We start from the raw sequence: 13,872 nt of genomic DNA on the forward strand, positions 1-13,872 counted from the left end.
ATCTATCTGATGCTGTCTCTGTATGTGTAGACCATGTATCTGATGCTGTCTGGTCAGTGAAACAGCTCCCCTCTGTCTCTGTATGTATAGGCCATCTATCTGATGCTGTCTCTGTATGTATAGGCCATCTATCTGATGCTGTCTGGTCAGTGAAACAGCACCCCTCTGTCTCTGTATGTATAGGCCATCTATCTGATGCTGTCTGGTCAGTGAAACAGCACCCCTCTGTCTCTGTATGTATAGGCCATCTATCTGATGCTGTCTGGTCAGTGAAACAGCACCCCTCTGTCTCTGTATGTATAGGCCATCTATCTGATGCTGTCTCTGTATGTATAGGCCATCTATCTGATGCTGTCTCTGTATGTATAGGCCATCTATCTGATGCTGTCTGGTCAGTGAAACAGCACCCCTCTGTCTCTGTATGTATAGGCCATCTATCTGATGCTGTCTCTGTATGTATAGGCCATCTATCTGATGCTGTCTGGTCAGTGAAACAGCACCCCTCTGTCTCTGTATGTATAGGCCATCTATCTGATGCTGTCTCTGTATGTATAGGCCATCTATCTGATGCTGTCTCTGTATGTATAGGCCATCTATCTGATGCTGTCTGGTCAGTGAAACAGCACCCCTCTGTCTCTGTATGTATAGGCCATCTATCTGATGCTGTCTGGTCAGTGAAACAGCTCCCCTCTGTCTCTGTATGTATAGGCCATCTATCTGATGCTGTCTCTGTATGTATAGGCCATCTATCTGATGCTGTCTGGTCAGTGAAACAGCACCCCTCTGTCTCTGTATGTATAGGCCATCTATCTGATGCTGTCTCTGTATGTATAGGCCATCTATCTGATGCTGTCTCTGTATGTATAGGCCATCTATCTGATGCTGTCTGGTCAGTGAAACAGCACCCCTCTGTCTCTGTATGTAGAGGCCATCTATCTGATGCTGTCTCTGTATGTATAGGCCATCTATCTGATGCTGTCTCTGTGTGTATAGGCCATCTATCTGATGCTGTCTCTGTATGTAGAGGCCATCTATCTGATGCTGTCTGGTCAGTGAAACAGCACCCCTCTGTCTCTGTATGTATAGGCCATCTATCTGATGCTGTCTGGTCAGTGAAACGGCACCCATCTGTCTCTGTATGTATAGCCATCTATCTGATGCTGTCTGGTCAGTGAAACAGCATCCTCTCTGTCTCTGTATGTGTAGGGCATCTATCTGATGCTGTCTGGTCAGTGAAACAGCACCCCTCTGTCTCTGTATGTATAGGCCATCTATCTGATGCTGTCTCTGTATGTATAGGCCATCTATCTGATGCTGTCTCTGTATGTAGAGGCCATCTATCTGATGCTGTCTGGTCAGTGAAACAGCACCCCTCTGTCTCTGTATGTATAGGCCATCTATCTGATGCTGTCTCTGTATGTATAGGCCATCTATCTGATGCTGTCTGGTCAGTGAAACAGCACCCCTCTGTCTCTGTATGTGTAGGCCATCTATCTGATGCTGTCTCTGTATGTATAGGCCATCTATCTGATGCTGTCTGGTCAGTGAAACAGCACCCTCTCTGTATGTATAGGCCATCTATCTGATGCTGTCGGGTCAAAAAGAGTATGACATGATGATGATGTTGCCGCCCGTAGCATTGAATGCAAGGCAAGCCAGCGAGCATTTTGGCGTCCCTTGATAAAAAAGTATCTAATAATAGATAACCCTGGTCTAAATTCTATTCACAGCCTTCAACCCTGGTGTAAAAACAGATTACGCCCTTCAACCCTGGTCTAAAAACAGATTACGCCCTTCAACCCTGGTGTAAAAACAGATTACGCCCTTCAACCCTGGTCTAAAAACAGATTACGCCCTTCAACCCTGGTCTAAAAACAGATTACGCCCTTCAACCCTGGTCTAAAAACAGATTACGCCCTTCAACCCTGGTCTAAGAACAGATTACGCCCTTCAACCCTGGTGTAGAAACAGATTACGCCCTTCAACCCTGGTCTAAGAACAGATTACGCCCTTCAACCCTGGTGTAGAAACAGATTACGCCCTTCAACCCTGGTGTAAAAACAGATTACGCCCTTCAACCCTGGTGTAAAAACAGATTACGCCCTTCAACCCTGGTGTAAAAACAGATTACGCCCGTCAACCCTGGTCTAAAAACAGATTACGCCCTTCAACCCTGGTCTAAAAACAGATTACGCCCTTCAACCCTGGTCTAAAAACAGATTACGCCCTTCAACCCTGGTCTAAAAACAGATTACGCCCTTCAACCCTGGTCTAAGAACAGATTACGCCCTTCAACCCTGGTCTAAAAACAGATTACGCTCTTCAACCCTGGTCTAAAAACAGATTACGCCCTTCAACCCTGGTCTAAAAACAGATTACGCCCTTCAACCCTGGTGTAGAAACAGATTACGCCCTTCAACCCTGGTCTAAGAACAGATTACGCCCTTCAACCCTGGTCTAAAAACAGATTACGCCCTTCAACCCTGGTGTAAAAACAGATTACGCCCTTCAACCCTGGTCTAAAAACAGATTACGCCCTTCAACCCTGGTCTAAAAATAGATTACGCCCTTCAACCCTGGTCTAAGAACAGATTACGCCCTTCAACCCTGGTGTAAAAACAGATTACGCCCTTCAACCCTGGTGTAAAAACAGATTACGCCCTTCAACCCTGGTCTAAGAACAGATTACGCCCTTCAATCATGGTCTAAAAACAGAATACGCCATTCAACCCTGGTGTAGAAACAGATTACGCCCTTCAACCCTGGTCTAAAAACAGATTACGCCCTTCAACCCTGGTCTAACAACAGATTACGCCCTTCAACCCTGGTCTAAAAACAGATTACGCCCTTCAACCCTGGTCTTAAAGCAGATTACGCCCTTCAACCCTGGTGTAAAAACAGATTACGCCCTTCAACCCTGGTGTAAAAACAGATTACGCCCTTCAACCCTGGTGTAGAAACAGATTACGCCCTTCAACCCTGGTGTAGAAACAGATTACGCCCTTCAACCCTGGTCTAAAAACAGATTACGCCCTTCAACCCTGGCCTAAAAACAGATTACGCCCTTCAACCCTGGTGTAGAAACAGATTACGCCCTTCAACCCTGGTCTAAAAACAGATTACGCCCTTCAACCCTGGTGTAGAAACAGATTACGCCCTTCAACCCTGGTCTAAGAACAGATTACGCCCTTCAACCCTGGTGTAGAAACAGATTACGCCCTTCAACCCTGGTGTAGAAACAGATTACGCCCTTCAACCCTGGTCTAAAAACAGATTACGCCCTTCAACCCTGGTGTAGAAACAGATTACGCCCTTCAACCCTGGTGTAGAAACAGATTACGCCCTTCAACCCTGGTCTAAAAACAGATTACGCCCTTCAACCCTGGTCTAAAAACAGATTACGCCCTTCAACCCTGGTCTAAGAACAGATTACGCCCTTCAACCCTGGTCTAGAAACAGATTACGCCCTTCAACCCTGGTCTAAAAACAGATTACGCCCTTCAACCCTGGTCTAAGAACAGATTACGCCCTTCAACCCTGGTCTAAGAACAGATTACGCCCTTCAACCCTGGTGTAGAAACAGATTACGCCCTTCAACCCTGGTCTAAGAACAGATTACGCCCTTCAACCCTGGTGTAGAAACAGATTACGCCCTTTAACCCTGGTGTAGAAACAGATTACGCCCTTCAACCCTGGTCTAAAAACAGATTACGCCCTTCAACCCTGGTCTAAAAACAGATTACGCCCTTCAACCCTGGTGTAGAAACAGATTACGCCCTTCAACCCTGGTCTAAAAACAGATTACGCCCTTCAACCCTGGTCTAAAAACAGATTACGCCCTTCAACCCTGGTCTAAAAACAGATTACGCCCTTCAACCCTGGTCTAAAAACAGATTACGCCCTTCAACCCTGGTGTAGAAACAGATTACGCCCTTCAACCCTGGTGTAGAAACAGATTACGCCCTTCAACCCTGGTGTAGAAACAGATTACGCCCTTCAACCCTGGTGTAGAAACAGATTACGCCCTTCAACCCTGGTGTAGAAACAGATTACGCCCTTCAACCCTGGTGTAGAAACAGATTACGCCCTTCAACCCTGGTGTAGAAACAGATTACGCCCTTCAACCCTGGTGTAGAAACAGATTACGCCCTTCAACCCTGGTCTAAGAACAGATTACGCCCTTCAACCCTGGTCTAAGAACAGATTACGCCCTTCAACCCTGGTGTAGAAACAGATTACGCCCTTCAACCCTGGTCTAAGAACAGATTACGCCCTTCAACCCTGGTCTAAAAACAGATTACGCCCTTCAACCCTGGTCTAAGAACAGATTACGCCCTTCAACCCTGGTGTAGAAACAGATTACGCCCTTCAACCCTGGTCTAAAAACAGATTACGCCCTTCAACCCTGGTCTAAAAACAGATTACGCCCTTCAACCCTGGTCTAAAAACAGATTACGCCCTTCAACCCTGGTCTAAAAACAGATTACGCCCTTCAACCCTGGTCTAAAAACAGATTACGCCCTTCAACCCTGGTCTAAAAACAGATTACGCCCTTCAACCCTGGTCTAAAAACAGATTACGCCCTTCCCTAGAGGCACTGAATGCACCCGTCTGTCAGAGAGATGTGACCTCTGAACTGGAACCTTCCATTTGCAATCTGAGGATTCTGCAGTGACCTACTACTTAACTATCAAGTTAAACATTGTTTATTGCCAAAATGTCAGACATTAAAATAAAAGTAATTGATTACAAATTATACAATATAGTAATCCTATTCACAGTTATAACAATGTTATAATGCTACATTACACATGTTATAATAATATTAACTATCTAACAATGTAATAAACATTAGTGAGCCAAATGAATGAAGTGGCAATAGACACAATCCTCAATTAGACATCTTGCTGCTGGTTTTAGAATCTAATGTCACATACTGGCTGTGTCTCAAGATGCATCTTATTCCCTACACAGTGCACTACTTTAGACCAGGGTCCATGGGGGAAAGGGGGCCATTTGGGATGAGGTCAATTATCATTTTGTTCACCATTCCTCGTGAGTTGTGAGATTCAGACATTCATGGCGGAGTCTCAACACTCGACAGAACCCTGGCGGAGTCTCAACACTCGACAGAACCCTGGCGGAGTCTCAACACTCGACAGAACCCTGGCGGAGTCTCAACACTCGACAGAACCCTGGCGGAGTCTCAACACTCGACAGAACCCTGGCGGAGTCTCAACACTCGACAGAACCCTGGCGGAGTCTCAACACTCGACAGAACCCTGGCGGAGTATCAACACTCGACAGAATCCTGGCGGAGTCTCAACACTCGACAGAACCCTGGCGGAGTCTCAACACTCGACAGAACCCTGGCGGAGTATCAACACTCGACAGAACCCTGGCGGAGTCTCAACACTCGACAGAACCCTGGCGGAGTATCAACACTCGACAGAACCCTGGCGGAGTCTCAACACTCGACAGAACCCTGGCGGAGTATCAACACTCGACAGAACCCTGGCGGAGTCTCAACACTCGACAGAACCCTGGCGGAGTATCAACACTCGACAGAACCCTGGCGGAGTCTCAACACTCGACAGAACCCTGGCGGAGTATCAACACTCGACAGAACCCTGGCGGAGTCTCAACACTCGACAGAACCCTGGCGGAGTATCAACACTCGACAGAACCCTGGCGGAGTCTCAACACTCGACAGAACCCTGGCGGAGTATCAACACTCGACAGAACCCTGGCGGAGTCTCAACACTCGACAGAACCCTGGCGGAGTATCAACACTCGACAGAACCCTGGCGGAGTCTCAACACTCGACAGAACCCTGGCGGAGTATCAACACTCGACAGAACCCTGGCGGAGTCTCAACACTCGACAGAACCCTGGCGGAGTCTCAACACTCGGCAGAACCCTGGCGGAGTCTCAACACTCGGCAGAACCCTGGCGGAGTATCAACACTTGACAGAACCCTGGCGGAGTCTCAACACTCGACAGAACCCTGGCGGAGTATCAACACTCGGCAGAACCCTGGCGGAGTATCAACACTCGACAGAACCCTGGCGGAGTCTCAACACTCGACAGAACCCTGGCGGAGTCTCAACACTCGACAGAACCCTGGCGGAGTCTCAACACTCGACAGAACCCTGGCGGAGTATCAACACTCGACAGAACCCTGGCGGAGTATCAACACTCGACAGAACCCTGGCGGAGTCTCAACACTCGACAGAACCCTGGCGGAGTCTCAACATTCTCACCACTAAATGTAGGTTTTGTTTTCATGACTTCCACTGGTGATTCCAGGCGACCGCTTTTCAAACGTCAGGTTGTTAATGTTGGGTTACATTCTACACATGTTAATATGGGCTGTCTCACAAATGACATCCTATACCCTATGAGCCCGGGTCTAAAGTAGTGCACTATATAGGGTGTAAGGTGCCAATTCAGACACAGCCATGGAGGTAGAGTTCTGCTGCCCCATATCCCAGTCTCTCAGTCCCTCTACCCAGGACAGAGAGTTCTGCTGCCCCCTATCCCAGTCTCTCAGTCCCTCTAGCCAGGACAGAGAGTCTGCTGCCCCCTATCCCAGTCTCTCAGTCCCTCTACCCAGGACAGAGAGTTCTGCTGCCCCCTATCCCAGTCTCTCAGTCCCTCTAGCCAGGACAGAGAGTCTGCTGCCCCCTATCCCAGTCTCTCAGTCCCTCTAGCCAGGACAGAGAGTCTGCTGCCCCCTATCCCAGTCTCTCAGTCCGTCTAGCCAGGACAGAGAGTCTGCTGCCCCCTATCCCAGTCTCTCAGTCCCTCTAGCCAGGACAGAGAGTTCTGCTGCCCCCATCCCAGTCTCTCAGTCCGTCTAGCCAGGACAGAGTCTGCTGCCCCCTATCCCAGTCTCTCAGTCCGTCTAGCCAGGACAGAGAGTCTGCTGCCCCCTATCCCAGTCTCTCAGTCCCTCTAGCCAGGACAGAGAGTTCTGCTGCCCCCATCCCAGTCTCTCAGTCCGTCTAGCCAGGACAGAGAGTCTGCTGCCCCCTATCCCAGTCCGTCTAGCCAGGACAGAGAGTCTGCTGCCCCCTATCCCAGTCTCTCAGTCCGTCTAGCCAGGACAGAGAGTTCTGCTGCCCCCTATCCCAGTCTCTCAGTCCGTCTAGCCAGGACAGAGAGTTCTGCTGCCCCCTAACCCAGTCTCTCAGTCCGTATAGCCAGGACAGAGAGTCTGCTGCCCCCTAACCCAGTCTCTCAGTCCCTCTAGCCAGGACAGAGAGTCTGCTGCCCCCTATCCCAGTCTCTCAGTCCCTCTAGCCAGGACAGAGAGTTCTGCTGCCCCCTATCCCAGTCTCTCAGTCCCTCTAGCCAGGACAGAGAGTCTGCTGCCCTCTATCCCAGTCTCTCAGTCCCTCTAGCCAGGACAGAGAGTCTGCTGCCCCCTATCCCAGTCGCTCAGTCCGTCTAGCCAGGACAGAGAGTCTGCTGCATGGACCTACAGCCAGGACAGAGATTCTGCTGCATGGACCTACAGCCAGGACAGAGAGTCTGCTGCATGGACCTACAGCCAGGACAGAGAGTCTGCTGCATGGACCTACAGCCAGGACAGAGAGTCTGCTGCATGGACCTACAGCCAGGACAGAGAGTCTGCTGCATGGACCTACAGCCAGGACAGAGAGTCTGCTGCATGGACCTACAGCCAGGACAGAGAGTCTGCTGCATGGACCTACAGCCAGGACAGAGAGTCTGCTGCATGGACCTACAGCCAGGACAGAGAGTCTGCTGCATGGACCTACAGCCAGGACAGAGAGTCTGCTGCATGGACCTACAGCCAGGATTGGCAAGTCTGGTCCTGTAGGGCCCAAACACGTCTGTTATGAGCTGAGCTTCAGTTCCTTTGTTTTTCAGTTAAAGACCCAAAGCGTTACTTTGAACCACATTCAAGCTGAATGGAAACAAAGTTAGTTTTAAATCCTTCATAAACATTCAGGTTACCAGACCTTTTCAGAAGTTAACCTTTTTTTGCAAACAAAAAAAACAGTTTACCCTCAAAGAACAATTTTCTAAAGTTTCAAAACTTGTGAGACGTCTGAGATCTTGATGTGTCTTCAGGAAAAGAAACTCCCAATAACTAATGTGTCTATTATCTTCTCTAAGTCCTCAGGGCTGGAGTGGGGGACATATACCTACCAGGTTAATAACTATTATCTTCTCCTCAGGGCTGGAGTGGGGGACCATACACCTACCAGGTTAATAACTATTATCTTCTCCTCAGGGCTGGAGTGGGGGACATACACCTACCAGGTTTATAACTATTATCTTCTCTAAGTCCTCAGGGCTGGAGTGGGGGACCATACACCTACCAGGTTAATAACTATTATCTTCTCTAAGTCCTCAGGGCTGGAGTGGGGACCATACACCTACCAGGTTAATAACTATTATCTTCTCTAAGTCCTCAGGGCTGGAGTGGGGACCATACACCTACCAGGTTAATAACTATTATCTTCTCAAAGTCCTCAGGGCTGGAGTGGGGACATACACCTACCAGGTTAATAACTATTATCTTCTCCTCAGGGCTGGAGTGGGGACCATACACCTACCAGGTTTATAACTATTATCTTCTCTAAGTCCTCAGGGCTGGAGTGGGGACCATACACCTACCAGGTTAATAACTATTATCTTCTCCTCAGGGCTGGAGTGGGGCCATACACCTACCAGGTTAATAACTATTATCTTCTCCTCAGGGCTGGAGTGGGGCCATACACCTACCAGGTTTATAACTATTATCTTCTCCTCAGGGCTGGAGTGGGGACATATACCTACCAGGTTAATAACTATTATCTTCTCCTCAGGGCTGGAGTGGGGCCATACACCTACCAGGTTTATAACTATTATCTTCTCAAAGTCCTCAGGGCTGGAGTGGGGACATACACCTACCAGGTTAATAACTATTATCTTCTCCTCAGGGCTGGAGTGGGGCCATACACCTACCAGGTTTATAACTATTATCTTCTCCTCAGGGCTGGAGTGGGGACATATACCTACCAGGTTTATAACTATTATCTTCTCAAAGTCCTCAGGGCTGGAGTGGGGACCATACACCTACCAGGTTTATAACTATTATCTTCTCTAAGTCCTCAGGGCTGGAGTGGGGGACCATACACCTACCAGGTTTATAACTATTATCTTCTCTAAGTCCTCAGGGCTGGAGTGGGGACATACACCTACCAGGTTTATAACTATTATCTTCTCCTCAGGGCTGGAGTGGGGACCATACACCTACCAGGTTTATAACTATTATCTTCTCTAAGTCCTCAGGGCTGGAGTGGGGGACCATACACCTACCAGGTTTATAACTATTATCTTCTCTAAGTCCTCAGGGCTGGAGTGGGGACATACACCTACCAGGTTAATAACTATTATCTTCTCTAAGTCCTCAGGGCTGGAGTGGGGGACCATACACCTACCAGGTTTATAACTATTATCTTCTCAAAGTCCTCAGGGCTGGAGTGGGGGACCATACACCTACCAGGTTAATAACTATTATCTTCTCCTCAGGGCTGGAGTGGGGACCATACACCTACCAGGTTTATAACTATTATCTTCTCCTCAGGGCTGGAGTGGGGACCATACACCTACCAGGTTTATAACTATTATCTTCTCTAAGTCCTCAGGGCTGGAGTGGGGGACCATACACCTACCAGGTTAATAACTATTATCTTCTCCTCAGGGCTGGAGTGGGGACATACACCTACCAGGTTTATAACTATTATCTTCTCTAAGTCCTCAGGGCTGGAGCGGGGGACCATACACCTACCAGGTTTATAACTATTATCTTCTCTAAGTCCTCAGGGCTGGAGTGGGGCCATACACCTACCAGGTTAATAACTATTATCTTCTCCTCAGGGCTGGAGTGGGGGACCATACACCTACCAGGTTTATAACTATTATCTTCTCTAAGTCCTCAGGGCTGGAGTGGGGGACCATACACCTACCAGGTTAATAACTATTATCTTCTCCTCAGGGATGGAGTGGGGACATACACCTACCAGGTTAATAACTATTATCTTCTCCTCAGGGCTGGAGTGGGGCCATACACCTACCAGGTTTATAACTATTCTCTTCTCTAAGTCCTCAGGGCTGGAGTGGGGACATACACCTACCAGGTTAATAACTATTATCTTCTCAAAGTCCTCAGGGCTGGAGTGGGGGACCATACACCTACCAGGTTTATAACTATTATCTTCTCTAAGTCCTCAGGGCTGGAGTGGGGGACCATACACCTACCAGGTTAATAACTATTATCTTCTCCTCAGGGCTGGAGTGGGGACCATACACCTACCAGGTTTATAACTATTATCTTCTCTAAGTCCTCAGGGCTGGAGTGGGGACATACACCTACCAGGTTAATAACTATTATCTTCTCTAAGTCCTCAGGGCTGGAGTGGGGGACCATACACCTACCAGGTTAATAACTATTATCTTCTCCTCAGGGCTGGAGTGGGGACCATACACCTACCAGGTTTATAACTATTATCTTCTCAAAGTCCTCAGGGCTGGAGTGGGGACCATACACCTACCAGGTTTATAACTATTCTCTTCTCTAAGTCCTCAGGGCTGGAGTGGGGGACCATACACCTACCAGGTTTATAACTATTATCTTCTCTAAGTCCTCAGGGCTGGAGTGGGGGACCATACACCTACCAGTATTACATATTTAGAACAGGTTTATAACAAATATCATGCAATACGGCCTAAGTGACATTCTTCAAACACTTTTTGTCATCCAGTAAAAATCCATAGAAATGATCAGAATAGATTCTCCTCTACAAAGACAGAAACACTGGGCCCTTCGTGTTATTGTGTCTGTCAGGTGAACGGTTGGCTGGTGAGCAGCTAGTTCACACCAGTAACATAGCGACACGGTCTGAGTTGTTGCTGGAACAAACTGAAAGCAGAGACAAACCCATTGGTAGAATGATGTTGTATTAAGAGATGTTAGTGGTTGGACATAAGTAGATGATATGATGTGGATTATTAATACCAATATTGTCCCTCTTTCAATTGGACCATTCATGTCCATTACAGACTGCTGGACTGGTCACTGGCTGCTGAGGCTATGCATGTCCTCCTGAGACGTTCAGTTCTTCATGTCCACCAGTCCAGAGGCTATGCATGTCCTCCTGAGATGTTCAGGACTTCATGTCCACCAGTCCAGAGGCTATGCATGTCTCCCTGAGATGTTCAGGACTTCATGTCCACCAGTCCAGAGGCTATGCATGTCCTCCTGAGACGTTCAGGACTTCATGTCCACCAGTCCAGAGGCTATGCATGTCCTCCTGAGACGTTCAGGACTTCATGTCCACCAGTCCAGAGGCTATGCATGTCCCCCTGAGATGTTCAGGACTTCATGTCCACCAGTCCAGAGGCTATGCATGTCCTCCTGAGACGTTCAGGACTGGAGGACTCCCACAGTCCTTCATCCATCTTCTGTCATCCTTCATTCATTCATCCAGGAGACCAGAGGAGGAGATGATGACTGAGGTGGAGGCACCATGATGTCATTGCTGCAGATCAAATGTCTGAACACACTGACTGGAACAGCAGTAGGCAACGAAACTCACTGTGGTTCTGGAGACGGAGACAGAGAGAGAGACAGAGAGAGAGACAGAGAGAGAGAGAGAGAGAGACAGAGAGACAGAGAGAGAGAGAGAGAGACAGAGAGAGACAGAGAGAGAGAGACAGAGAGAGAGAGAGAGAGAGAGAGAGAGAGAGACAGAGAGAGAGACAGAGAGAGAGAGAGAGAGAGAGAGAGAGAGAGAGAGAGAGAGAGAGAGAGACAGAGAGACAGAGAGAGAGAGAGAGACAGAGAGAGACAGAGAGAGAGAGACAGAGAGAGACAGAGAGAGAGAGAGAGAGACAGAGAGAGAGAGAGAGAGAGAGAGAGAGAGAGAGAGAGAGAGACAGAGAGAGAGACAGAGAGAGACAGAGAGAGAGAGACAGAGAGAGACAGAGAGAGAGAGAGAGAGAGAGAGAGAGAGAGAGAGAGAGAGAGACAGAGAGAGAGACAGAGAGAGAGAGAGAGAGAGAGAGAGAGAGAGAGAGAGACAGAGAGAGACAGAGAGAGAGAGACAGAGAGAGAGAGAGAGAGAGAGAGAGAGACAGAGAGAGAGAGAGAGAGAGAGAGAGAGAGAGAGAGAGAGAGAGAGACAGAGAGAGAGACAGAGAGAGAGAGAGACTATTAGAGGAATAAAGTAGTGCGAAAGATGCACGTCCTATGAGATCTTCAAGTTTAGGGGTCAGGGGGGGTTAGGGGTCAGGGGTGGTTAGGGGTCAGGGGTGGTTTGGGGTCAGGGGGGGTTAGGGGTCAGGTGTGGTTAGGGGTCAGGGGGGGTCAGGGGTGGTTAGGGGTCAGGGGGGGTCAGGGGTCAGGGGGGGTTTGGGGTCAGGGGTGGTTTGGGGTCAGGGGTGGTTAGGGGTCAGGGGTGGTCAGGGGTCAGGGGGGGTTAGGGGGGGTTAGGGATCAGGGGTGGTTAGGGGTCAGGGGGGGTTAGGGGTTAGGGGGGGTTAGGGGTCAGGGGGGGTTAGGGGTCAGGCGTGGTTAGTGGTCAGGGGTGGTTAGGGGGGGTCAGGGGCGGTTAGGGGTCAGGGGGGGTTAGGGGTTAGGGGGGGTTAGGGGTCAGGGGGGGTTAGGGGTCAGGGGTGGTTAGGGGTCAGGGGTGGTTGGGGGTCAGGGGTGGTTAGGGGTCAGGGGTGGTTGGGGGTCAGGGGTGGTTAGGGGTCAGGGGTGGTTAGGGGTGGTCAGGGGGGGTTAGGGGTGGTCAGGGGGGGTTAGGGGTCAGGGGGGGTTAGGGGTCAGGGGGGGTTAGGGGTCAGGGGGGTTAGGGGTCAGGGGGGGTTAGGGGTCAGGGGGGGTTAGGGGTCAGGGGGGGTTAGGGGTCAGGGGGGGTTAGGGGTCAGGCGTCAGGGGGGGTTAGGGGTCAGGCGTCAGGGGGGGTTAGGGGTCAGGCGTGGTTAGGGGTCAGGGGTCAGGCGGGGTCAGGGGTCAGGCGTGAGGGGTGGTTAGGGGTCAGGGGTGGTTAGGGGTCAGGGGTGGTTAGGGGTCAGGGGTGGTTAGGGGTCAGGGGGGGGTTAGGGGTCAGGGGGGGTTAGGGGTCAAGGGGGGTCAGGGGTCAGGGGGGGTCAGGGGACCAGATTACGCCCTTCAACCCTGGTGTAGAAACAGATTACGCCCTTCAACCCTGGTCTAAAAACAGATTACGCCCTTCAACCCTGGTCTAAAAACAGATTACGCCCTTCAACCCTGGTGTAGAAACAGATTACGCCCTTCAACCCTGGTGTAGAAACAGATTACGCCCTTCAACCCTGGTGTAGAAACAGATTATGCCCTTCAACCCTGGTGTAGAAACAGATTACGCCCTTCAACCCTGGTCTAAAAACAGATTACGCCCTTCAACCCTGGTCTAAAAACAGATTACGCCCTTCAACCCTGGTGTAGAAACAGATTACGCCCTTCAACCCTGGTCTAAAAACAGATTACGCCCTTCAACCCTAGTCTAAAAACAGATTACGCCCTTCAACCCTGGTGTAGAAACAGATTACGCCCTTCAACCCTGGTCTAAAAACAGATTACGCCCTTCAACCCTGGTGTAGAAACAGATTACGCCCTTCAACCCTGGTGTAGAAACAGATTACGCCCTTCAACCCTGGTGTAGAAACAGATTACGCCCTTCAACCCTGGTCTAAAAACAGATTACGCCCTTCAACCCTGGTCTAAAAACAGATTACGCCCTTCAACCCTGGTGTAGAAACAGATTACGCCCTTCAACCCTGGTCTAAGAACAGATTACGCCCTTCAACCCTGGTCTAAGAACAGATTACGCC

The 13,872-nt window shown here is 49.6% G+C and overlaps 1 long non-coding RNA gene across 1 annotated transcript; it reads right to left on the reverse strand.

Annotated features, from left to right (window-relative positions):
* Nucleotides 1–9,389: 9,389 nt before the first annotated feature.
* Nucleotides 9,390–12,207, reverse strand: LOC129834821 (uncharacterized). The gene is made up of 3 exons (XR_008756302.1): nt 10,689–12,207; nt 10,504–10,564; nt 9,390–9,513 (listed from the first exon to the last, which is right to left on the reverse strand). It is a non-coding gene; the product is annotated as an uncharacterized LOC129834821 (long non-coding RNA).
* Between the last annotated feature and the right edge of the window lie 1,665 nt (nt 12,208–13,872).

Source organism: Salvelinus fontinalis, chromosome 35 (genome assembly GCF_029448725.1).
Source record: "Salvelinus fontinalis isolate EN_2023a chromosome 35, ASM2944872v1, whole genome shotgun sequence".
NCBI lineage: Eukaryota > Metazoa > Chordata > Actinopteri > Salmoniformes > Salmonidae > Salvelinus > Salvelinus fontinalis.